We start from the raw sequence: 26275 nt of genomic DNA on the forward strand, positions 1-26275 counted from the left end.
TCCTCCGGGAATTCATCCCATGAAACATTGCTTCCTTGTGTTCTTACCTATTATAAGAGAAGTACAGAGACCAAGATTTATGTCAGTTTAGTTTGCTATTGTTATATTTTTCCTCCCACTGGGAAGAAGTTTATTACATTGCTGGTATCCTTGCATCTCACATTACTTTTGTCATATATGTATTTTTTCCAAATTGGGAAATCCTTCTGAGCTGGAAATGTTAAATGTGCTCTTATCATCTAGAATGTCTTGAAAAGTTAATCATCTAGCATATGATGAAAGTTAATATTTGGCATTCCAATCTCACAGAAGTCTATTTATGTAGTGTCTGTCACAAGCAACTCCACAAAGCTTACAGATTCTTCTAAAACATAAGCACTACCTGTTGTAGACAGCATCCAGTGGCTCTTAGTCAAACAAAACATGTTAAAACTGCTAAAACAACAACAACTATAAAACAATATTAATAAGTCATTGTTTATAAGAGCAATTGGCATTAAAAATATCAAATGGCATGGCAGCTTTGAGAAAAGTATTTTCCCCGTGCTTCATGCCTAAACAGGATTCATCTGAATTGTGAAAATAGTCTTCTAATACTTCTGGGATTTTCCTTTAATTTCTATTGTGCTTTGTGAAGAAGTCCTTTGCACTGATATGCATTTCTACCTCAATATATATTTTGTTCCAATTTTGATATAATCTTGGTGAAGCAAAGTAAGAAGAAACTCAACTGTACAAGCATATTAGCATATTGTCTGTGATGAGTATATTGCAGATTCAAAGATTTTTTAAAAATGTTCCTCTATGCCATCGGCCCCAAGCCTTTTGGGCACCAGGGACTGGTTCTATGGAGAGAGGTTTTTCCATGGACTGGAGGGGACATGGTTTCATGTGCTGCCTGCATCCCAGGGATGGGATTTCTCTTGTATGCATGGCCCCAGTTGCTGGCATGTTGCTGGTCCATGGTTGGGGGTTGCCAGTGGTGGGATTCAGCCAGTTCGCACCAGTTCAGCAGAACCGGTAGCTAATTTTTTGTTGCCCAGGCCCAGAACGGACTTCCGGAAGCAGCATCCACACAGAGAACCGTTGTTCACATAGTTGAATCCCATCACTGGGGGATGCTCTATGATTTCACGTTAGACTTTCTTGTACTTTATATTTGTTAATGTATGGATATCCTATCAATGCATTAACAAACATAAAGTACAAGAAAGTCCAGTATGAAAGTACAGAGGATTATTTTTTTAAAAAAAGTCTCCTCTTGTCATGAAAAATGATATAATCTGATGCCTGTTCAATTATGTTGATAAAAATCAGTAAAAATAGTGATCCATTGAGAATGTGATCAAAATCCTCCTCTTGGTGTGTATTTGTAAAATCATTCTGCATTGACTATGTGATTTAACTGAATATGATAAATTGACGGCTATTATGAAAATGCAACATAACATGACTTCCATAAACACAGACAGGATCATATTGTATTATATTACATAATCAGGAAACCTATTCATAATGAAAGCAACACTTTCTCCATCATGTAAATGTGGCCATTAGCATTGTCACATAAACCAGATCCCAATGACAGCAAGGTAATAATATTTGATTAATGTCATCCCCAAATGGTTGAATTATCTAGGGAAGATGGCCTAGCTAATTACAGTCTATTAAACTAAGACCAACAACTAGTTTTTAATTCAAACCAATTATCAATTCAATTATTTTAGCATATTGATTGAAATCCATGCACAGTCCTTCGTGCCTTCACTCTAATTCTGAAACACAGCTGCTCTGGGAGGGAAAAGCGTGAAGAATACAGTTGTTTGAGATTATTTTTGAAAAGGAAAAAGGTAGAAATAAGGAGTACTGGTCTTACATTCATTTCTTCCCCTGTGCTTATTACTTCAGTTCTGGAGCCGTACATTAATATTGATGGGAAAATGAATAGAATAGAATAGAATAGAATAGAATAGAATAGAATAGAATAGAATAGAATAGAATAGAATAGAATAGAATAGAATAGGACTTGGAAGGACCTTGGAGATCTTCTAGTCCAATCCACTGCTCAGGCACGAAACTCTATACCATTTCAGATAAATGATTGTCCAGTCTCTTCTTAAAAACTTCCAATGTTGGAGCATCCACAACTTCTGTTGGCAATTCGTTTCACTTATTAATTGTTCTAACTGTCATGAAATTTCTGGGGGATGAAGAAATGTACAGATTGGTTCCAGATATGCTTGACTGTTGTGACTGGCATTCATACTGATTGATTTAATAAACTTATATGCTGCCCATTTCACTAGAGGTGACTTGAGGTGGCTTGCTCTTGAATTCCTCTGAGCTGTCTTGTCAGACTATAAGTATAGTCATGCTTTTATTTAGTAACTGCTTTGCTTAATGAGTTGTTGGTTCCAATTGTGGTCACTAAGTGAGGACTATCTGTAATTAATTAATCAGTGGAAACATTTATATACAACCATTTTGGAACCAAAGATATCTTACAGATATTTGAAAACAGCCCCTGGACAACTGAAATAAGTAGAACTAAAGCTGATTCATGGTATAAATAAAATGTTTCTGACAATTAAACCATCTTTGCCTGGCATTACATGTTTGACAAGTCTCTTTGAAAACTATATTTTGAGCTGACAGGCCATCAGTGAGAAGAAATACTCCTAAACAGCGGAATGCCTCAGGATAGAAGCAAACTCTTCTAAATCACTGAAATTACAGAACTTCAATGTTGAAGTGAGGTTATTTTTATTTTCAGCATTGTTTGCAGTCAGTATTTAATGTGTCCTCTTAAGAAGCTTTAAGCTTTCTGGTTGAAATATTTGATTATTTTTTTATTTAATTGAGTAAACCTCAAAGTTAACGTTAGATGTCGTAGTGGGGTTGGCTATTTGGAGTTGTTTATTTGCAGTCTCTGTGTTTGTTGTTTCCATGCGCCACATGTTTCTACAATTTAATGGAAGATAATATTCATTAGATAATTTGTCTGCAAGAGTACTCATTTCAGTACATAGCATTACATAAAGATTGATGTTGTTTTGCATATTATGGCTCATTGATAATCCATTCTACAGGTTAATAATGTTTAAACATGTTTGTGGTTTTTCCTACCACATATCATTCACTTATAAGAAAGTTGTTCTTATAATAATTCATATATATTGAAAATGATGCCCCTTGCCCATTTTGATAGGAGGGTGGTTTGAAATTCAACTACATCATCTCTCAGAATAAACACAGGATCATATGTGAATATTTACAAATGAACAACAACTAAGAAACTGATCCAATTCTCAGGAATTAACAAGTTTTTTTTAAAAAACCATTCAAAGTATGATTTAGAATGAACTTGTCTTTTAATTATTAAACTAGCCCTTTCAAATATAAACCAAGGAGATCATTTGAAATTTAAGGTTAAAATCCTCAGAATTATAGTTTCATTGTATTTCTTCAAATCACTCAACTTGTTGCAGATGTGCTGGATATAATTCCCATGTACAGTTAGGGCAGTAAGATGTTAATGGTATTATGGTCTCAGTACTTAGTTATCCCTGATGGATTTTTGTGATGCTGATCATCTGGTTGAAAACTTCTATCAAGTATATACCATGTTCAGCTTTTAGTAACAGTAGTGAGAACAATAGGCACTCCAAACAAATCTTATTGAATATAATCATCTCTTGTTCTGTTATTATTAAACAGTGAAAGAGACAACCCAGAAGTTGAAGTAAAATAAACTGCCTCAGTACTGACACATTGAATTAAGCCTTGGGATTTGTCTTGTAAGCAAAGTGAATACTTTCAGGATAGAATGCTTTCTAGATTTGAATCTTATTAATTAAGAGACTTTCTTCATTCCCTAAGTGGCAAATATTATTACAGAAGGAAACCTCTGTTCACTGTAATGACATTTCCTGTTTTCAAAGAAAAGTGTTCTCTCTAATATACTCATTTTGTGATATTTACTCTCAAGCCCAATTTGCATTTCTCTTACCCCAGTTTTAGAAAATAAATTCTATTTATACAACTGCTCCTGCATAAGTTTTTTTTTTGTTCAGAAGAGAATTACCATAGAAAGTAATGATTGAATAGATCAGTTTACAGAACTTTCTGGCACAGAAACAACATTGCATATTGATGCCTAACCTTGCCCCATCATAGAAGAATAAAGAAGAATAAAGTACAACCATTTGGGTAAGAGGTAAAGAAATGTAACAGGGTCCTACAATGCTAATCTTAAGAGTAGGTAGAATATTTCAAAGCTTGAGCTATTTAGATCCTAGGTTTACCTTAGAAATGGGCAGTCCATTGGTGCAGTTATTTTAATTCATAAGTATATATCTATGTATATATCTATGTTAATGCTATGCTGCGATTTGGTAAATTCATGATAGTCATTAGGCAATTCTTCACCAGTAATTGTGCAGATAGTATTGATGGCTTAATGGACAACTGAATTGTTGCAAATTATGCAGCATTACCATCACTATGATCACCAACCTGTAATAAGTTCATCTATTTTTATTCCTTTTTCTCAGTAATAAATGTAGCAAATGTGGTATTTTCTCTTTTTATCCATTCAGCATGCCTGTGATATTGCTTAGGCAGAGAATGATGATTTAGTCAACATCATACAGAAACAAAAAAGGGATTACAATCTGCATTTCTGCCATTATTCCAAACCCATTCAAGCTACTATGTCACATCAACTCCAGTTTCACTATGCTGTTTATTTTATAATCACAGATTATAAAAAGTATATTAAAAAAAAAGAATAGTACCTATGAAATAAAAGTTTCCAAATTATTACAAATATTTAATCATATTACTGTTGTGAACATACTCACTGTGAAGGTTGAATTGCTATTAGAGTAGGGTAGGAAATTTCAATTTTCCAGATGTTATTGAATTACAGCTCCTGGCAGCCCTAGCTGATAAGGGATATTGAAATTTGTAAATCAGTCATATATGAAGGTCAGCAGTTCCCAAATCAGTTTAGCCTAAATATTTTAGCAGAAAGAAGTGGCCTTCGTACATCAGGTTCTCTTTCAAAGTAACCTCTGCTATTTTTAGGATCCTGGTACAACTCTTTACCTCTTAATCAAATCAGTATACTTTATTCTTCTATGATGGGGCAAGGTTAGGCTTCAATATGCAATGTTGTTTCTGTGCCAGCATTATGATACCAGTGATGTTGTTCCACTACTCATTTTTACTATATGATATACAAGCATTAACTGACAACTTTTATCTATGACTATTAAAATATCTCATTTTCTTCTCCCCCCCTTCTCTTTCTCTCTCTCTGTAGTACTGATAGATTGATTATGTGACATCAGATCAGTTGACTCTTAGTGACAAAGTAGGCTTTCTCTGGGATGATCTATCTCTAACCTGATTCTTCAGTTCCTCCATTGGTGTTCCCTTTGCCATTGTAATTGAGTCCATCCACCTTGATGTTGGCCATTCTCTTCTTTTCTTTCTACCTTTCCCAGTATTATGGATTTCTGAAGAAAACGGCATTTTCTCAAAATGTGTCCAAAATATGAAAATTTAAGCATGGTCATATGTGTGTCATATGAGTACTCAAAAGATTGCTCTATGAGACATTTGTTTGGTTTCATAGCTATCCATGGTATTCTAAATAATCTTCTCCAACACCAACTTTAAAACACATCACTACTCTTCCTATTGTGCTTTTTCAAAATCCAATATTAGCATCCAAAGTTAGTATACCCACTGCAATGTGCAAACTAATATTTTTAAAATAGTAAATTTGTAATTCCAAAATGGATGCATTTGAATAATGGATAATAGACATCTGTAATTTTTCTTCTTAACAGATTTTTTTCACTTGTAGACAGCTGTGAAGAAATTATAATTATTTATAGTTTCTGAATGCATAATTTTCTGCCCAGGAACAGATTTCAGATTCAGCAGCCAACAGGTGTCATGTTCTGGTATGTGAGAATAATCCTGTTTTTGGCAAAAGCAAAATATTATTTTCCCTTTTTTGCTTGCTATAAGAATATATTTATTCTTTATTGAACAATCTCTACACACACACCAGAAGCTCAATTATTTTGACATTGGAATATCTTTGTCACTTTTTCAATCATTGGATTCCTTGGAAATACATAACATTATATGCTAGGGACAATATATAGTTCATGAATTTTACCAAGGGCTGCTGTAGGAAATCAGATTTATTTATTTTTAATAAATAAATAAAATTTGTTAGAAATCTAAACATTGATGTTTATTTTAACTGTTGAACAGATGAAATTAAGCTGCTTTTGTGCAAAGTGATAAAATCAACTAGAATTGCATTTAGACTCTGATTAAGCAAAATTGTTAATCAGCCACTTATATTTATGCATGATAGCTCTGTTCTCTTCTCTGGGGTTGCTTGTGAACTTAAATGAAGAGAAAATATGCTTAAGTGTTCTGCTGGGTCCTGTCAAGCTTTCACTTCTCTCAGGTCTTCCTAGATTAAGAAAAACGTTACCTGCGAAACGTAGCACTCTGTTAAGGGTTTTCAGATGTAAACATTGGGGTCTCACTCCCGATGCTCTGTGTCAATGACTGTAAATATGAATAAGCATGTTGCAGAATAATTATGTTGTCCCATTTTGCTTTGTTTCAAAAACTATCATAATTTTCCTTTGTTAAGAACTCTTTCAAGATTATTTAAAATATTATTTCAGACTTCTCAGATCTCTGGGTTGTGAACACTAAATGATATCATTTTTTAAAACAATGCTAGTTCAATACAGGTGGTTATGTAGAACTGGATGGGAACTGATGGAGGAGCCAAGAAAATTCATACATCTATGTCTTTGCAAACTGAGGCAGATGAGCTAATTTGGTTAGTCATGGACAATTGTGGACCTAAATGTTGACAGGGTCAGGACCACTATGAATAAATAAAATGATTGTAACTAGAACTGTGGTAAATATTCTCCATTTGATTATTCAGATTTTAAAAAGAGCTTTTCCAGGGCACTGAAAACTTGCTTTGCTTTTAGGCCATTTAAACATTCATCTATCTCTAGATCTGTCTGGTGCCATTATTTGCCCTGGCTGCTGATCAGTGTTGTCATGGTTCCTCAGTTATTCTGTTTTGGGATAGGTTTCCCATGGGCTACTTCCACACAGAGATCAAATGATGTCATTGCCTGTCACATTTCACAGCACAATGCAATTGGGGAGAAGTGAAAGTCCCCTGCCCCAAATATCCAAATATCAGAAAGTGAATAATAAATGACAGTTGTGATGTTTTTGTATGATGAACATAAGAAATTGTGAATCAGCATGTTTTCCTCAAATGTTTTTCCACCTCCGAACATATATACATAGTGCTCCCTTTCTGACTGTTTGTTTAGCGATCATTTGAAATACAACAGCACTGAAAAAGAAGATTTGCAACTAGTCTTCAAACTTGTGGCTGTTGCAACATTTTTACAGTCATGTGATCATAATTTGGGGGCTTGGCAACTGGTGTGCATTTATAACAAGCAAAGTCAGTGCAGAAGCCAGCATGAAGTCACAAGTTGGAGTCACATGATGTTGCACTTAATGACCACAGCTGATTTGTTTCATGATCACAGCCAGAACTGTAAATCAGATCTGATCATGTGGTGCTTCACTTTATGACTGCATGCATCATTTAGCGCTGGAGTTGCTGGTTCCAACTGCAATTGGTAAATGAAGACTATCTATATACTAATGTCCTAATTAGAAGTTTGGAATTTAGGAGATTGTAATAGGAAAACAAAGTTTTCCTACAAAGTTCTCTTGCCCAGATACGAACAGCCGCCTCAGGACATTTATCAATAAAACATGGACATAAGGCGTCCTTAGTACTCTCTGAGCTTGGTTGTTTCTTGCATCCAGTACTGATTATGTTACCTAATTTGGGTAATGAAACATCTGCAAGAAAACAACCAAGCTCAGAGAGCACCAAGGTCCCCTTATTTCAACCTTGAGCTACAGATATTCTCCTTTATTGGTAAAACATGGACATCTGCAGAAGGAATTTTTGTGGGAACATTAGTTTATATATTAATCTACATATGATTAAATATGCAGCAGTATCTAAGTTCTCCGATTATATTTCTTACATTTGACTGTATGGACATAGCTAAATAAAATAAATAAGCCCTATGTCGTCTTTTTTAAAATAATAATAATAATCCACCTTTACACTGTCCTCCTGCATGCAATACTCTGAAAGCGATGTTGAGATGATTAATAGACAAAAGCTTTTTTTATGGCACAATAAAAATTAAACGGGCCAAAAGTGTAAGGGCAAGTGTTTCTGCTTCATTCTTCAGTATATATCACTTGTCAACCCACAGAAACACAAACTTGAAGAGTTGCAGGTGGATAGTATTAAATTTCCTGAGGAGCATTTCAAAGAGCGTACATTTTAATTCATTCTTTTTTGTTCTCCAAAAGTTTCTTTAAAAAAAAAAATCTGATGGAGACCCCATAGGACTGTGATCTACATTTTTTAAAATCTTAGACCCTGAGGCTTATATTCCAAAATTTGAGATGCCACATAGGAATGAAATGCAGGAGATAAGATGAGATGTCATGCTTATGTTAGACTTTTGTCAGATTCTCTGAACTTTATTGAACAGTAAGTAATAGATTCATGAAGGAAATGGGCCTTGTGTGTAATTAACATGCCGAATGAAGCAGATGGATGTAGGAACATGTGCTTCCATCATGATGAAATGCAGCTTCTGAGGCCCTGGAGCCATATCAAGGATGTGGGCCCGCGGAGTTTCATCACTGTCGGCTTTAATCTGATCTACCAAATGAGCATGAGAGATGAATTGTCAGTCTTAAGAAAAAAGCAAAATACTACATTCAATTCCAGTTTTGCGAATAGCAATAGTTTAAACAGACCATTTGAAACAAGCTAATTAACTTTAGAAAATGAAAGGTGAAGAGATAAGCCAAATTTAGTATTATTAATAACACTGAACAAGAAAGAACTGTTTCTCTCTCTCTCTGTGTGTGAGATTCTTGATTGTATTTAGCTAATATTCTGCATTGCTGAATATTCAATCTGCTCAAATGAACTCCCAACTGAGCCCAATCCTTTTGTTATACTGTAATGCTTATGTGGAACAACCTTCTTATTCTTCCATTTTCAAATGAAGTGCAAACTAATGGCACAAAAAGGAATAAATCAACACATAACGGTAATACACGAAATTGGGCAGAAAATGACAAGCAATGAAAGTAACGGCCTTTAAAACAAAATGACCTTGAAAATGCGTTGATCTCTGAGAAACAGCTCAAGTCTTTTTTGCTTGTTCAAGATACCGCCCGAGGCAACAGTTTAAGGAAAAGATCGAAGTCCAGAATTCCTTTACTTGAAGTCTAAGGGCATTTCTTTCAAGAGCTTATGCTTTTGACATGGAAAGAGATGGGAGTCCTTGTGCATGATAAGCAAACTATACCTGGGAGAACAAGGCACACACGCACGCACACACACACAGAGACACACAAACACAGAGACACACAAATTAATGTGAATTGTTTGGAAGAAAGATCATAGAAGCAGTGGTTGCTTCATGAACGTTAACCAAATTAGATCACACTAATATCTACGTTATGAACATCCATGAAATGTTTTCTGCTGCTTTTACTTAGCACGGGACTTTTTTAAAAAAATACAATTAGGGTGATTAAAATATTTAAATAGGACCACCTCGCCACTCCCCAAAATGAACCCACTGTTTTTAACAAGGTTTATCAAATTGGCATCCGTGCATCAGGATGGCTCTTCATTGGAAGTGAAACATATGTATGGCAAATCTATAATTTCGTGAACAACTTATCATTTAATCATTTAGAGTTATTTGTAAAGAATGTATCTTGATTGTTCATCATTAATGGCTATTAATGCCTCTTGCTGAGAAGTTTTCTCCTGTTAGAAATGTTAGCTAGTAACACAGCTAATGTCTGCGGTCACGCAGCGGACAGAATTCTTGCTTCTTTTTTTAAACTTGGGTTGAACCTTGGCATTATCAAACAGGAGGATTAGAAAGAGTTGATCCTGAAGCCTTGCAAATCTGCTGGCAGCTTGGGTATACGCAGTACAAGGTCACAAGGACCTTTGACTAAATATAAGGAAGCTTCCCTCTCTCTTTTTGTTTATCTCTCTTTGTATGATATTATACTATGAAATGTTGTGTGGATACCAGCCGTATGTTTTATTGTTGCTAAATTTGGCTAAGGATACATTATTCCATCCTGAGTGGAATTCAAGTGTATGAGAAAAATTGTATCCGATCCCTGATTATGATTGTACATACTTGAAGAAAATCTCTTAATTGTCATCCATGCCAGAGGGGAAGAAGAAACTTGCTTAGTTTGCATTTTACACTACTAAGATATTAACTAATGTTCAATGCCCAAATGAACCCTAACAGTTCACTGAATATTTGTGATGTGGTGCTAAATCAAAAACTGTAAACAAGGTTGTCTATGTAGGAAAAAGAAAACACACTACAGAGAATTGCAAATAGAGAAATCTGTGGAAAATTGCAGTGACGAAGTGACTAAATGTAAGCAAAATACATAAAAATGCTTATAACGAGAGGGAGATAAATGTAGAACTGCAAGCTAATTTTCACTTGAGTTTCAAAAAGTTTTAAACATAGTAAATGACTTAGATAATACCATCTATTTGCAACATTCCTTCATTACATTCTGGTTAAGTTCTGATGGATGACTATCAGCAACTGATACATCTGGACTCTATCACTAGTGCTGAAGAAAATATATTAGAAATCACTTTTCATATGCCATAATATAATAAAGTCTTCTTCACTGATCACAAGAGTTTGAGCAATGGTAATACACAGGGAGCTACTTCACAATTGGAGAAATCCAGTTTCATAGAATTTGCTTGAATTTAAAGCTATCTTGTTTGGATGGCAAGTATGGATTAATACTATTAAATCTTTTTATAATATAACCTTTAAATTTAAGACTTATATTCATTTCTCCTGGTCTGACTGTCTAGTCTTTAAAACTAAACCAAGTCAAAATTTGTTAGCCACTGGATGGAAGACTGCTACCACTTTCAAGGGTTTAGGCTAAATCAGCAATTCAAAAAGATATTCTAAAAGAAAGCAGTAAAAAGCTACTGCAAATGTACACACATCTTCCATGCTGTAATTAAGAATTGAGCTTGAGCATCTTTGTATTTTAATTATAGTGTGTGTATGTGTGTATGCATGTATAATAGGGATATGTAAGGAATTTAATAGTTTTGTGTTATGTTTCAAAGTTGTCATCCACCCAAGGACTGAAATAGAAATTGAACTTGTGCATATTTGAATGATCTCAAACCTAGTGTTTCAAATTGATTTTAATCACCTCCTATTTCTCAAACATACAGATTGGTTGACTGGAACATCTGTTCATTTAACATGTCTTCTACTGCAAATTATGGCTTCATTAATTTAATTCAAAGGCATGTCAGAGTCAGAACCATGATGACCCTTTTTTTTCCCTAAGTCTAATCCACAACAGTGGGTCATGGTTCTTCACAAATTAAAGATACAGAAGTAAATGATTATTGTAGGCAGTAGAAAATTCTGTTCTTTATTTGATTTGAGCATTAAAATATTGTATATTGATCAGCATGAGGGGATTAATATAGTCAACCACCACATACATTTCATCTTTTGCAATGTTGAAACAGAAGGAAATTATAAAGTTGTGCTGTCACTATTGCTTTGAATGATGCCTAGTGATTTTTGCTAGCTAATTGGCAACTCATAGCATTTACATCAGTGTGTGCATGTTTTAATAGAGTATATGCTCTAGACAGTTGCTCATTCTGGAATATATGTGTTAATATGACAGGGATATATTTTAATACAATGGTTAGGATATCCGATTAAAACTGGGGATTCCTCACTCAACTATAAAACTATCTGGATGACTTTTGATTATTCATTATTTCTCATCTTAAGCTATTTATGGGGGAAAAAAGGTGGAGAGAATTGTGGAAACCTTTGAAGAAAAGACAGGTTGAATGGATGCAAGATAATATTTTGTTCATGGTCTCACAGATTAACCACAAATCTTTGATAGCAGTGTGTATGTGAAAATCAGTACCACTCTTTCTCCAAGATGACATTAGATGCCTTACACTCTAGCGATATTGGATAGCTTACACCACAACTTAATTCCAAAGTGACATTAGATACCTTACCCTGCAATTGAAACTTGTTGGTCTGCAGAATTGAAAACAAGAGTCAGTTATGGCTGGAAAGGTACAAGAAAATATGTCTATCTATTTTGGTGATGAGTAATCAGACAGCTTTAAATTGCCTCAGAGATGCCAATCATATGGAGGAATTGCCATGAAGAGAAGGGGCCTGAGCCATCCCTGAGAGCCTCCATTACCAATGCTCATTCAGTTACACGGATGATTTCCACCTCAAGGTCTGTGCACATAAAAGTTTATTTTCCACTGGGAAAGCAGATTGGATTCAGTCTTGTTTTAGTTTACTAACCGAAGGTATTTCTGTCAGCTCAAAGCAATCCCTGATCTGTTCTGCCCAGCTAGTCTCTATCAAGATCTGACTTAGACTGGAATGCCAGCCTTGTGTACAAGGAATCAAGGCAGAAGAAGCGATACATTTTGGGTTCAAGACAGGGAAGATGAGCAGACTAACATCCACAGATTTTTAAGAACATTCCCAATGGTCCTGTTAGACTTAAAATTGTTTTGTGGGACTGAGGTCTAGTTGATAATGCTTATAATAGGATGGCTGCTAATGAAAAGACATTTAATTGGATTGTTACTTGAAACCAATGCTGCCCAGGAGAGAATTTCGGTATGGTTCTTTATAATGTGATGGTACGTGAATGAGCAATGATCATGCAGCAGTTGCCTATAAAAAAAGGCTAAGGTAATTTAAATACTCACTATTAAGCCCCACTAAGCATTTTAATATAGGTAGTCATTCCCTAACTCCTACTTCAAAAATGTGGAGCCAAACTTTATTCTAAGTATTTCTTTCTCTATAATTCCACATCTTCTTGCTATTCAGCAAATAGCAAGGAAATAGAAATAACTTTTGAATATAGTCTACCACTTCATCTTTTTATATTTTTACTTTACATGCTTTAATATAGTATGATTTTTTTTAAATAAAATCAGATACTTAGGCAATAAGAGATGAGTAGAGCTGAGATAAAATGACTGGCCCAAGGGCAGGCAGCTGGCTTTATGCCCAAGTCTGGACTAGAAATCACAGTCTAGCCTCATGCTTTAACTACTACACATTTTATAGTAGTATATTGTAAATATAATATGCAAATATAAATGATTATATATAATTATAAATTACATAAATTATAATTCATTAAATTTGAATGCCACCTGACTCCCAAAGATTCTGGGCAACTCACAAGTAAAAACATTTTTAAAAAATACAATGAGAAAAAAATGAAATAATAGAAGATCGCAAAGGTGACAACAATTGGATAGGAATGACAAAGAAATGAACCCAGATAATCAAAATTTATATATAGCATGCTCAAATATAATTATATGTATAATATTCAAATATAAATGATGTTTATACACCACACACACACACACACACACACACACACACACACATGATTCCCAAATATATTAGCAAACATAGGAATTACATGTATGTTACATGATTCCAGCAATCAGCATTGCTTTATTTCCTAGCACATGCAAAGAAGGCTTTGGTCCAGAACGTCACTTAAAAGCAATTCCATGAAAATAAAGAAAGTTTTGGGATTCAGAAATACTAATAATGATTTAAAAATCTGGGCAACATGCAACCTCCTTTGATCTGACATTCCATGCAGTCCTGATCCTGCCATTATGGAGTTATGAGGATCAAGCAGAAATTACTTTGTAGAAAGGGCTCCTGGCTTTTATTTGAAAATGACAGTGATAAACTAATATGGTAGCTGTCTTGTCAACTCTGGCCTTATATGAGTTAAAGCAGGAGAAAAACGAAAATAATAAATAGTAAAGCAAAAAGGTGAAAATAACACCAAGGAATTCTGATTGGCTAGCTTCGCATTTTCTCAGGCTGTGGTCATGTGACACAAAGTAGCCAGTTACCTATATTATATAAATCCACTCAGAATAGGCATACCTATTTTTCTATCACCCTCACCACATCTAACATTGTCCTTCCTATTCTGATGGCTCTTCTTCTGAATATTTTTTTTCCCGGAGTTTATATAGTCCAATCTGATGGTTTAGATTTTTCAACCTAAAGTCATCCCCACCAAACTTTACTGTACAGAATAATCCAGTTAATTTATTGATTCTTCTGTAAAGCAGGCAATAAAGTTTTCAGTGCTGACACTCATTAAGCTTAATTCTGCCTCAGAAGAAGTAACTTGTTCTCATGGGACTTTTGAAGATGAAATATTGCTTCTGGGATTGCTTAATAAAATATTTTGTTCTCAGAGGGACTTAGAATAGATGAGTTGTCCAAGTATCTACCTCACAGAAATGCTTTGGGGAAATTTTCCAGATTTTTTTTTTCCTCAGCAAGCCCTGACTAAATTTGATCCATTTTTGTACTTGATTTTTCTTTCTTGCCACACCAAATTTGATTCAAATATTTTCAGAGAGTTAATCTGCAGATGGACAGGCCATGCCCTTAGAGATTACATACTTTCTTTCCAACATTTCTGTGGATTGGAAAGACTAAAAAACAGTATAAGATTCTTAAAATATCGAAGAATATGCTGATATTTTTAACCCTGCGCTAAGACAATGCATTGGGTTTTAAATGCTAGACAGAAATAAATCTTGTAACCAGAGCAACGTTATGAAGCACAATGTAGTATTTCTGTGCAATACCTCACATGTGATTTTGAAAAGGAGCTTCAGAGTGTCCAGAAGTGCAAACACCGTACTATGGGAAAGAAAACTTAATTCTAACTCCTACTGTGGGAAGGAGCTCCTTCCTTTTTTTACAGCAAGGTTTATTTCAGTTCATTTGTCTTCTCAAGACCACAAGCCCAACAGTCAGTCTCCAAAATAATTTATTTTTAAGGATGTGTGGAATCTGGTCTATCACACAAAGGAGACAATAACAATGCTCCCAAGAAGAAAGACCCCCTCCCATTGCCAAACAGAGGCCATATCTACTTGACAGAAACAAAAAGACTCAAATTGCAAAAAAGATTATTGGTTACAAGACAGGCAACAAACAACTCTGTACTTAGATATGGATAAAGTCATAGTAAGATAAAGTGTTCAATATATATTTGAGAAATATGCACTAAGCAATTTTTTATCTCTACTATGCTATGTCCTAGGCTGTACCAAGTGCAGAGATTTCACTATTTTCCTAAAGTACCCCTTTTCAAGAATTTAAAGCATCTGCACAGCTTCTTTTGGAGGCTAAACTGAAGACATTGCTTGGCCTTGTAAATATTTATTTTAAAGTATTTGTAAACTGCCCAGAGTCACTGAGGTAAATGAGTGTTAGAGGAATTTGATAAGTAAATAAATAAAATCAGAAATCTAATCAGGCAGAAAAAAAAATCTAAGCTTTGCTTAGCCTTATTAATTACTCCATTGCATACTGTGAATTTCCTCAATGATTGCTTCTTCCCAGTGCTCCTCTGATATCTACTAAAAATTAAATCAACACTAGGAAAAGATCTCCCTCCTTATTTTTTTTTTATAATGTCTTGTGATTTCTATCTGTCTCTTTTCTGTCTGTGGATAGCTTTTAAACTGTTCATTTATATAATCATATTTCAATGTACTCTGTTAGATCTGGTTTTTACTATGACATCAGCATTTGAAAGTCATTCTCATAATCCCTTGAAACATGGGACATAGATCCCTTAAGTCAAAATGAATCAATGATATCTTTGAGCTAATGCAGACTTTAAAACTAAGACTTTATTTTTCAGAATGGAGCAAAATAGGGAATTTGATCTCAACAGATGGCAGCACTGCCTAATCTTGTCTTCAGAATTAAGTGGGGTCATGCATGGTGAATGTATGGATAGAAATCAGGTTAGATCGTTTTTTAAAAAAACTCCAATAAAGTCCAGTGGTTTGTGTCTTCTGTGTCCAGGATGTCACAAACGCTAATCTCAACTTGAAAGTATCTTTATTTTTAGGCAAAAAATAAAAAGCACAATCAATAAAATTTCCATTTTTTAAAAAAAGAAATACTAAGCCATACAAGAGCACTGTCCTCTTTGCATCTTATTCCATTCCATAAACTTGCATGGAACAATGGAGAGAGTGAAAGTATTAGACAACAATAATCAAGAAGACTTTTCAGTTAACATAAATGATGAAAAATATGGTCCAAATCTAGTCCAAAAGTCAAAAGTACACTACTACCGTGTTTCTCTGAAAATAAGACCTACCCCCAAAATGAGCCCTAGCCTGATTTTTTGAGGTGGGCTTAATATAAGCCCCAATCAAAAATAAGTCCAGGGGGATGGGTGTGGCCAGCACAAAAGGGGGAAAGTGCATGGGGGCCGATGGCATCCGGCAGCAGCTGCAGCCCGTTGTCCCCTTGGAACAGCACAGATACGCCCGAGAGCAGAGGTAGAGGTGAGGAGGAGGCTGGTGATCTGGATGTGCTGTGTGGCTGCCTGGCTCATGGGAGGCTTGCAGGAGGCTTATGCGGTGGCACCGGTAGCAGGCAGAGGCAAAGGCACAAGGGGGAAGCAGATGATCCCAGCGCAGCCATAGACAACCCAAGAGATGGTGGGACAGAGTGGGCAATGTGTCGGGATTGTTCCTCTGCCTCCACCTGCTGCTGGTGCTGCCATGCAAGCCTCCCCCGCCTGGCTCCGCCACATACTTTTTGCCCAAAGGGAGACTGGAAGCTTCAAATTGAGCACTTTGAAATGAAGTGATTAGCAAAAAGAGTTTTTGGGCGCCTAAGCGGCACTTGGAAATGGAGCAAATCACAAATTGCTCCATTTCAAAGCATCCCATTTACAAGTAGATTAAGTTTCCAGTCTCCATCATTTCTCCGTCTGGGTGAAAAGTGTTTCTGCCCTGGGAAGCCCTGTAAGTCGTTGTGGCCGTGGGCAAGCAGAGAGTGGGAGGGAATGGGTTGGACAAAACTTGTGATGGAGGTGGAAGTTGAGAAATATGAATAGCAAAGCAAGAGTTCTGGGGCTGCCTGGAATGTGAGCTTTTTCAAACAAAGCATTTGCAGCAATTATCTCAAAGGTGCTTTCACCAAAAAGCACTGAACTATTTTTTTCCCCTTAACATTTTGCTTCTCATCCAAGAAGCTTCTTTAGTTCTAACTGACTGGTGGGGAATGAAAGGATTTATATTCTTTGCAGTCATCTGGTTGTTAGCACTCTGAGGGTCGGTGATTATCTCTGTGAGAGTCATTGAGGCCACTTGGGGGTTTTATCTCTATTCTCAGAATCACTTGGATCACAGTGTAACCCAGTGTGGAACTATCGTGGGACTCAAGAAGGACAAAAAACCAAGAAAGTCCAGTTGCTTTTCGGAAGAAGCAGCTTTGGGATAATTGCTGCAAGTGTTTTGCAAGTCGCAACTGGCAGCTAGATTGACAGCATCAGTATCCTTTTTTCAATAAATTCAATTTTTGTTTCAATTGTTATTCTTTTTATAGGATAAATTTATGCCTCCATGAAAAATAAATATAAGCTCAGAAATAAAGAACCATAATTTATTAATATAAAATTGTCAACCTAAATCCAACTTGGTTTTTAATGATTTGTTGCTAAGAAAAAAAAGTAATGTTAAATGCTCTATTCTCCAGAATATTTTCTATAAGTACCGGGAGTAGAAAGGTAACCAGATAGATAGTCAGATAGACACATGCATATATACACATCCATAGTAAGAGATTTTTTTTTCCCCTTTGAGAAATGTGGGCAGACTTCTCCAGAACTCCATCTGCTAATGGAAGTATCTCATCATTTCTTAATGGTATCATTCATGCAGGTCATTCCAGAGACATAACACATGTGGTCTCTGATTCTCAGAAATAAAGATTTGTACTATATAGCACTCTGCGTCCACAGAGGACTATACATAACACCAGAATGCGTATTTTTATTTCTGTAAGATCTTAGTAATATCTATCAATATTTTATCATTTAACAAAGCTGAAATATCAAAAATCTTTCCTTGATGTCACAGAATAAATGAAGCATAATATTTCAGATTCTCTGAGATTCTTGAATATTTTGTTGCACTGATACATTTCTTCACATACATTATTTTCTGAAGACATTTTGTTAGCACTGGAAATTATGGAAGTGCTATAGTTTATGTTTTAGGCAAAGATATAGGAGCTTTTCTCTGAAAATGCTATGACCAACAGATAGATGAATTAATACAGCAGAACTGGGGGATCTGTGATCATCCAGATGTCTTTAGATTAAAGTTCCCATCTACCTCAGCCGACAGGGTGAATGAAGATGGGAGTGATAGTTTGATGATTTTAATCTTTATAGAAGCTCTCTTAGATCAAACAAAGGTTTATACACTTTTCCTATGTTAAAACCAATATTGCCTGCAATACTGTAGTAAAAAATTATGCCATCATTGAAAATGATTGTTCAGAATAGGAAGCCAAGAGGACTAAAGTTTTTCCATTATTTTATGGCCATTGTTTTAAGCTTTCTAGCCTCAATTTTTAATTCTCAGAACAACTCCTAATCATGCTGTTGATTATGCTTGGCACAACTTTTCACATATCAATAACAAGGTAAGGGGAAAAATAGTGTGATCATCTACAAAGCTTAACACATTCATTTTATAGCTTATATCTGTAAAGTCCCTGTCTTTAAAGATTAAAGACAGCCAGTGAGGTAAGGAGTAGTGAGATCCTGGTTCTAGTCTAGGTTGTAAGGAAAAATTGTAGGAGAAAAAAATTGGTATGCCCCCTAGAGCTCTGATAGAAAAGGGAACCTTCTTAGAAACATAGAATAATAGGGTTTGAAGGGACCTTGAGGTCTTCTAGTCCAATCCCTATTCAAGTCAGGAACCTTATACCTTCTTATATATAAGTTTATACAACTTCTTATGTAACTCCTGCATATAGTATCCCTCATTTTCCTTGCCACCCCATACTTTCAGGAATGAGCTCAAGAGGTAGTAGCACAACTTTGAAATATATACCATAGTCCTGTTGCTTCCTCAGCTTTCAGTCCCAATATGTTTGTGATTAATGCTTATAGCAACACATTTTCGTCTGTAATGATCATCTTTGATACCTCTTCTTCATAATTCCAAACAAAGTTATTTGCTTCTATCTGTCAGCATGTCTGTGGCTAAAGTTTTCAAATCTTACATTTAAAGGGGATGCTACATAAAAAGAAAAATGTCTTGTTTTGCAAAGCTCCATTTAGAAAGTTTCAGCCAAGGAATGGGGTAGAAATGAAATTAATAAAGGTCACAATAATCAATATTATGGAATTTCTACACAATCACATTGGAAAACTGGCCTGACCAAACTAAAGAAATTTTAAATGTTCTTTGGCGTTTGTATTCAATGCTTATATCTTGCTTATTCTTACTTTTTGTGAGTGCCTTCTTCTATCCATCCTCTCATTTTTGGTTAGAGTAGAGTTTATTATTTCATCCAGATCAATAAACTATTTTTATACGTGTGCTGCAAACTAGTGCAAGGTTTTCAAAACAATAACTCAGGAAAATATAACAGGAAAATCTTTATTCTTTTCTCTCCAAAATCCTCTCTATCCATTCAGTACACACATCTGTGCCCTAAGTGTCAAATTAGACCATGAATAACAAATAAGGTATTTTATCATACTTGGATTAATCATTTATACAGCACTTCAAACATGTAAACTATTTTTTAATATTTATTTCATTCCTTCCTGTAAAATGTCACCTTGCCTTTCTGTCAATATACCATTATCAACATAGTAGCTAGTTTGACCTTAAAAACGTTGAAAATGTTAGTGATTTTAATGTTGTAAAATAAATTTGAATAATGCACTACTCACAGTTATTAAATTTTCGGTCCAATGAAAGTTAGAGACAGAGTGGAAGAGACACTTTTAATGATGATGAAAATCTAGATGGTATAAATATGATACAAAAAATTAGTACTGTTTTATATATTCCCAAAGTACTGAACATAATCCAGCCTGATTTCAGTAATTTAAAATACTACTGATTTGAACATAAAGTTAAAAACCCTATTTTGTTTGTTGCATTTCCTTCAGGAGTTCAAGATGGCATATAAAGCACTCTCCCTATGCTGTCATTATATTCACCTTGTTAAGTAGATTAGGATAAAAAAGAAAGAAAAAGAAAAAGAGACTGAAGTACATAATCTACCATATAAATTACACAGCTGAATAGAAATTTAAATTTAGATCTCCCAGTCACAGTGCAGCATTCTAACTTTTACACTGCATTGATGCTTTCTATGACTTATATTGAAAACTGTTGGAACAGAAGGATTTGCTTCTTCTTTTTTATCTGTCTCTTCCTCTTTTCCACCGTGCACCCCCTGAACATCTTCATAGTAGATCAGATTCTTTCAAACAGTACAGATTGCAATGATATACAGAATGGGAAGCTCTGATACAAAGGAAAGGTTGCTATAGGGTGAGAGTTGGTGACTTTGGCTATAAACTAAAGGCATCAATGACCTTTTGTTGAACAACACTATGACTACTGCCTTCGTTAATTTTCTTTGTGGTATGTTCAGAAACTACACTATTTTATTTTTTTATTTATTTACATTTTTCAGTATTATGTTTTGAAATGCTGATGGTAGAATAAATGAATCAATAGCTAGTTAATTCAAGCTCACATAATTATATTTTCACGTGATGTTATGGCTTAATTCCTTTGGCCATTGTTTACCAAGGAAATCATCAAGAACTCAGTATATGGTGTATTCTATTATGCCTACAACTCAGTTGAGCAGAATATTACGTGTTGCAATAGTTATTTTAGTTACTGTTGCTTAAGACTTCTGACCTACAAAATCTTACTTTGTAAAGCCCCCAATAGCTAACAAAATAGTGTACGATTGCATACTGCATATACCACATATACATATATGCTATATATACACAGCTCAACAGAACAGCAACAAGTAATGCATAAATGCAATAGATCTATCAAAATACATAACAAAAGGGAACAAGTTCCATTTCATGTCTATGGAGCTTCTCAGTCATCCAGGTCATGGTTGTCCCAAAGGTGCCTTTTCACAAGGCAACTGGACTTCCTTTTTTCTCTTGAAGATGTTTTGCTTCTTGTCCAAGAAGCTCTGAGCTGAAGAAGGTTCTTGGATAAGAAGCAATTGTCTTCATAGAGAAAAAAGAAAGTCCAGTTGCCTCATGAAAAAGCACCTTTGGGACAAGTTCCATTTCAGTCTCCATTTATGTTCAGTAACGTCAGTTTAGAATTGTGCTAGCGAAGCCTAGGATGCAATGTTGTTAACCGATTAATGTAGATTGATAAACTACTTTTCTCATGAAATTAGATAAAATAAGATAACCTTTATTGTCATTTTTTTACTGTGGGCACAATGGCACACATCAAAAATGAAATTTAGTTGCCACTCTCAAAGGGAAACACATACATGACACACACCTAAACATACTATGTACAACATATGTATAGAGCCACACCCCTACATATACATAACAAATAAATATTAAATACTGTCCATCTTGAATATATAACGGAAGGAGGAAGCTTGAGAGTTCACAAGATTAATGCTGTATGGAATGAAACTATGGCTGAATCTGGATGTTCTGCTTCGGATACCAAAAAGTCTCCTCCCAGAAGGTAACAAGGAAAACAGGGCGTGAAGAGGATGTGTAGTGTCCCAGTTAATCTTACAGACCCTGCTCAAGCAACGCTTCTGTGCTATGTCCTGGATGGGAGGGAGAGAGCTGCCAATGATCTTTTCGGCCATCCTCACCATTCTCTGCACCACCTTCCTGTCTGAAGCAGTGATGCTTCCAAACCAGACTGTGATGCTGTATGACAGGATGCTCTAAATCATCCCCCTGTAGAAAGTGGTCAGGACAGGGGAAGGAAGATGTGCTTTTCTCATGCAATGCAGAAAATGCAGGCGCTGCTGTGCCCACTTCACCAGTTTCTCACTGTTGAGTGACCAAGCCAGCCTACTCGTTAGCTGCACACCCAGGAATTTGATGCTGGTAATCATCTCCACAGGTGAATCATTAATGCACAGAGAAGTGTGGCTGTGCCTGCCTTTTCTGAAATTCAATATTCATAATGAACCTTGATGAACCTATTGCGGTTACATCACAAAAACAGGTAATACTCTTCCCCAAAGTCATTTCATTTTTAGTATGAACATAGGCAGATTAATGGAACAAATAAGGGCAAAGTAATGGTTAAGGCACCAAGTTCTATTTATACCTTAGGTATCAAGCTGTGTGGGTGATCTTGGGTCAGTCACTCTAAGCCCTAGGAAGAAAGCAGCAATAGAAAACCACTTCCAAAATCTAGCCAAGAAAATATCATGAATATGTCCGGGCAGTTACCAGCAGTCAACACTGACTCACAGAAGTAAATAAATGAATTATAAAATAAAATACATGTCTTGCAGTAATATTTCCTGTCTTTATTATTTCCTTATTAAGGGAAAAGTTATTTGTTACTTTAAGTGATCATATAAGTTAAAGCCGCTCCTAAAATATGACTTTTGAGCAAATGTAAAGAGTGTTGTGGAGTGAGCTAATGGCTTGAATAATAAATAAATAATGGGCTTACCGCATGCCAAAACCTGATAATGTGCAATAGGATATGCTATTTTAATGTTATATTATAGGCTTCTAAAAAGTTAATGGTGCACTTGCAGCTGCCAAAGACATATTAAACAGCCTCAAAGAACCTTTGAGAATTTTGAGAATCTCACTTAAAAAGAAGAGAGAGAATAAGCGTCTAAAGAAATATTTCTAACACTTGTATTTGCAGAGAAAGATGAAAAAGAAGACCGGAAAATTAAAATGTATTTATTATCTTTTTTTAAAAAAAATCATCATAATCATTTGTTTCTTGTGCATATTTGAGATTCATACAAAAAAGGAGATCATTCCATCTGGACACAGTAATTTCTTTTTTTTTTTTTAACTAATCTCTGGGAAGTACTAGAGTTTTCAATAATGATCCTTGGGATAAAGATGGGATGCAACTCTTGTTGTTTTTCTTAGTGTTTGTCCTGCATAGTTGCAAGATTCATTTGTTTTTGCATTGCGCTTACAGCAAAGCTATCAATATACACAGCAACATGGGCTTTTGTTTATCAACTGGCTTGTTGCAGAACCTGGTTAGGGTTGAGAGGCAGTAACTGTCTCAAGGTCTCCCAACAGGCTTCTGTGTCCATGGTAGGATTAGAACTTGGTCTTTTAGTCTAGTAACTTAACCACTACATCACTCTGGGTCTGTGACAACATTACCATGGAGCCCTTTATTACAGACATCAACAGCAGTCTATCAATAATAAGCAACACAGAACAATCTTCCCCAAACTGATGCTAGATTGCAAAGCTCAGACTTCTCAGCAAAGCCCAACAATCTAGAAAACTTACTTGGAAAGACACCCATCGTTTTTCTTATAATGACCTATAATCTATCTTTTTTCATGCAAATTATATTATCAATGCATGGGCAGATCAGGAAGAGATGGAACGTTTAGCTGCTTCATAGTTTTATTCACAAAGGCAAACTGATGTTAAGCTTGGGTGCCTATGGATAGCTAACATTCATAGATTTACTTTTCTCATCTAAGCATTATCCTAGCATGAAATATCCATATTTAAGCCAATGACCTGAGAAATGCCTTGTAGTACAGCCTGATTCACTTCTCTCTCCTTCTATGCCACTTAATCATTCTTAATGTTATTTATGTGTCCTATCTCTCTTGAGAGACAATATATTAATTAATGGTGTATCTTATTAATTCATGTTGTTTCCCCATCCTAATATTCTCCAAATGAACCTGATGCTGTGGATCAGGTTGCTGGATGGCTGCTTTTTATTTCAATAAAAAGACACACATGACAAGTGGTGCATTCCAGGTGATTATGCCTTCGGGATTGTTAGGGAACACAAGGTCAAAAGGCTGAGTGATTTTAACTACCTGAGAAGAGCACTATAATCCTTCTCAAAATAGGTTGTCTGGAGTGTGTTATGACTGCTACGTGGAGCCATAATAGTGCATTAATGTTGGATGTGTGTATGAGGTAAGACACAGTTTTAGGTACTTGCTTAGTCTTAATGGAACCTCAAAACCAAAATATTTACAAGCTGAAGTAGCAAGAGAAAGAGAATATTAAGCATGCTAATGTAATTGTATTCATTTATATCCCACCTTTATTCTCTTTTGTATAAATAATTTAAGGTGGCAAACATATACATGCCATTTCTCCTATTTTCCTCACAACAACAAATGTGTGAGATGAGTTGGGTTGAGAGAGTAAGGATGAAGTTCCATAGCCGTTTGTGTCAAGGAGATACTTGTAGAATGTCAACCCAAACAAATACCTAATCTTACCATAACAGCATAACTGAAGAGGTAAATTTATTTGGTCCTTAAGAATTTGTCTACAATTTCAGTACCGTACTTTGAATTAAGTTCAGAACTAATTTAATATTACACAAACTATTTTAAAAAATCAAGAACATAATTAAAATGTTACATTTTTTTATCTTGGACCCCTTTCATGGTAGCATGGCACAAGAATTTTAATTTTTTGTCATTGTCATTTATTTGGTTTTCTTAATTCCTGAAATATCAGCTACAATATGTTTACTTCTAGAGGACTAACTATATTATTCTGAAAAAGTCACTAAACTCATGTAGTATACAATACTGTGGGTGCAAAAGAAAGAGTGGAAACAGCCTGTAGTTTAGGGCTACTTGTTCTGAATCTACTAAGATACTGTGGAATACTTCTGGACATATACTAAGAGGGCTACAGAATCCTAGCAAAACTTAGAATTCAAAATAAAAAGGAATGACTTGTTTGCACGGAAGAATGCAGCAGTTTAAAATTCCAACTTAAAAATACCAGCAAGAACAAGGAACATGGAATTGAATATATTGTTCCATATCCTCATTGATTTTTCTCCTCTATTTCTTTGTGAGGTAATATATGAGGTAATGTGACTAGGTAGAATGTCAGGGAGTTATAAAATAGCACATTTTACTTTAACATTTATACCAAGAATCAAATTAGCTATTATATAACTTAATAGGGTTGTAAACAGATTCTTTTAATGTTACATCTTAAGGCAGCTTCTTTAAAGTATTCTCTTAGCTTACAGCAAGATGACTTCTATTAACTTGTATTTTATGAAGTGTCTCTAGCTGCTAAATCCTTGCCTTCCCTTGTAACAAATATAGGTCCCTAACTTGCCATTCTGGAGGACCTCCTTGACCTAAGATTTAAAGTTCAGACCAAATTCTTCTACTTACATCTTCCAAACACCTCTCCTTCAGCCTTCCACAATTCAATTGTGAAACTGAAACTGGGAGGAAGTTCTTTAACTACCATTATTTGAGTGACAATCCTGATACTAAATCTTCCCATGCAATGATTTGCTTCTAAATGCTGTCTGTTTTCTTGACTTTTGCACCCAACATATAATATATCCCAGTGAAGGATAACTGAATGGAATGAATGTCTATATGAAAATGCCTCAGTGTTTGCTCCTGAAAGTTTGCCTGATTGAATATTTGGACAAAAATTACTGTAAAATTGAGAAACTGCTGGATTCAGAAGAACTACTTTTCCCCCTAAAATTGAAATATGTCATTGGAGTTTTGGCTAGCACATTCGGGACTCCTTTCTCCATCCTAAAGCCATTGCAATTAGTCAGGAACACAGATGGTATGAAGTAGTCTGTTGAATTTATCCACATGCTGGTATGTCACCAGCCAACTGAGATCATGTAGTGCAGGGGTGTAAAACTGCCAGCCCATGAGCCGGATGCGTCTTGCCAAAACTTCACCCACCCCATTGCCGGAAATGGAAAAAAAGTCACGATACGTTGCGACACGTCATGTGATCTTGCAAGTTTGACACCCCCGATGTAGTGAATGTGATAATATCATTAGCTCTATGCAGGTACTTGTCTTTCTGCTTCTGATCTGGGGAAATGATAACATGGTGTTTATGATGTACACATGATGATTCCACACCTCCATATCTCAAATCA

The 26275-nt window shown here is 35.4% G+C and overlaps 1 long non-coding RNA gene across 2 annotated transcripts in view; it reads left to right on the top strand.

The window, feature by feature from the left end:
- The window catches only part of LOC120297360, a 360175-nt gene extending 342288 nt beyond the window's left edge, over positions 1-17887 (top strand). For both annotated transcript variants that reach the window (XR_005553776.1, XR_005553774.1), the window contains exon 3: positions 17481-17887. This is a non-coding gene — a long non-coding RNA (uncharacterized LOC120297360). The remainder of the gene's footprint in view (positions 1-17480) is intronic.
- Positions 17888-26275: the final 8388 nt, after the last annotated feature.

The sequence above is a fragment of the Crotalus tigris genome, unplaced genomic scaffold (genome assembly GCF_016545835.1).
Source record: "Crotalus tigris isolate CLP2741 ecotype Arizona unplaced genomic scaffold, ASM1654583v1 scf7180000023617.9722795, whole genome shotgun sequence".
NCBI classification, from domain to species: domain Eukaryota; kingdom Metazoa; phylum Chordata; class Lepidosauria; order Squamata; family Viperidae; genus Crotalus; species Crotalus tigris.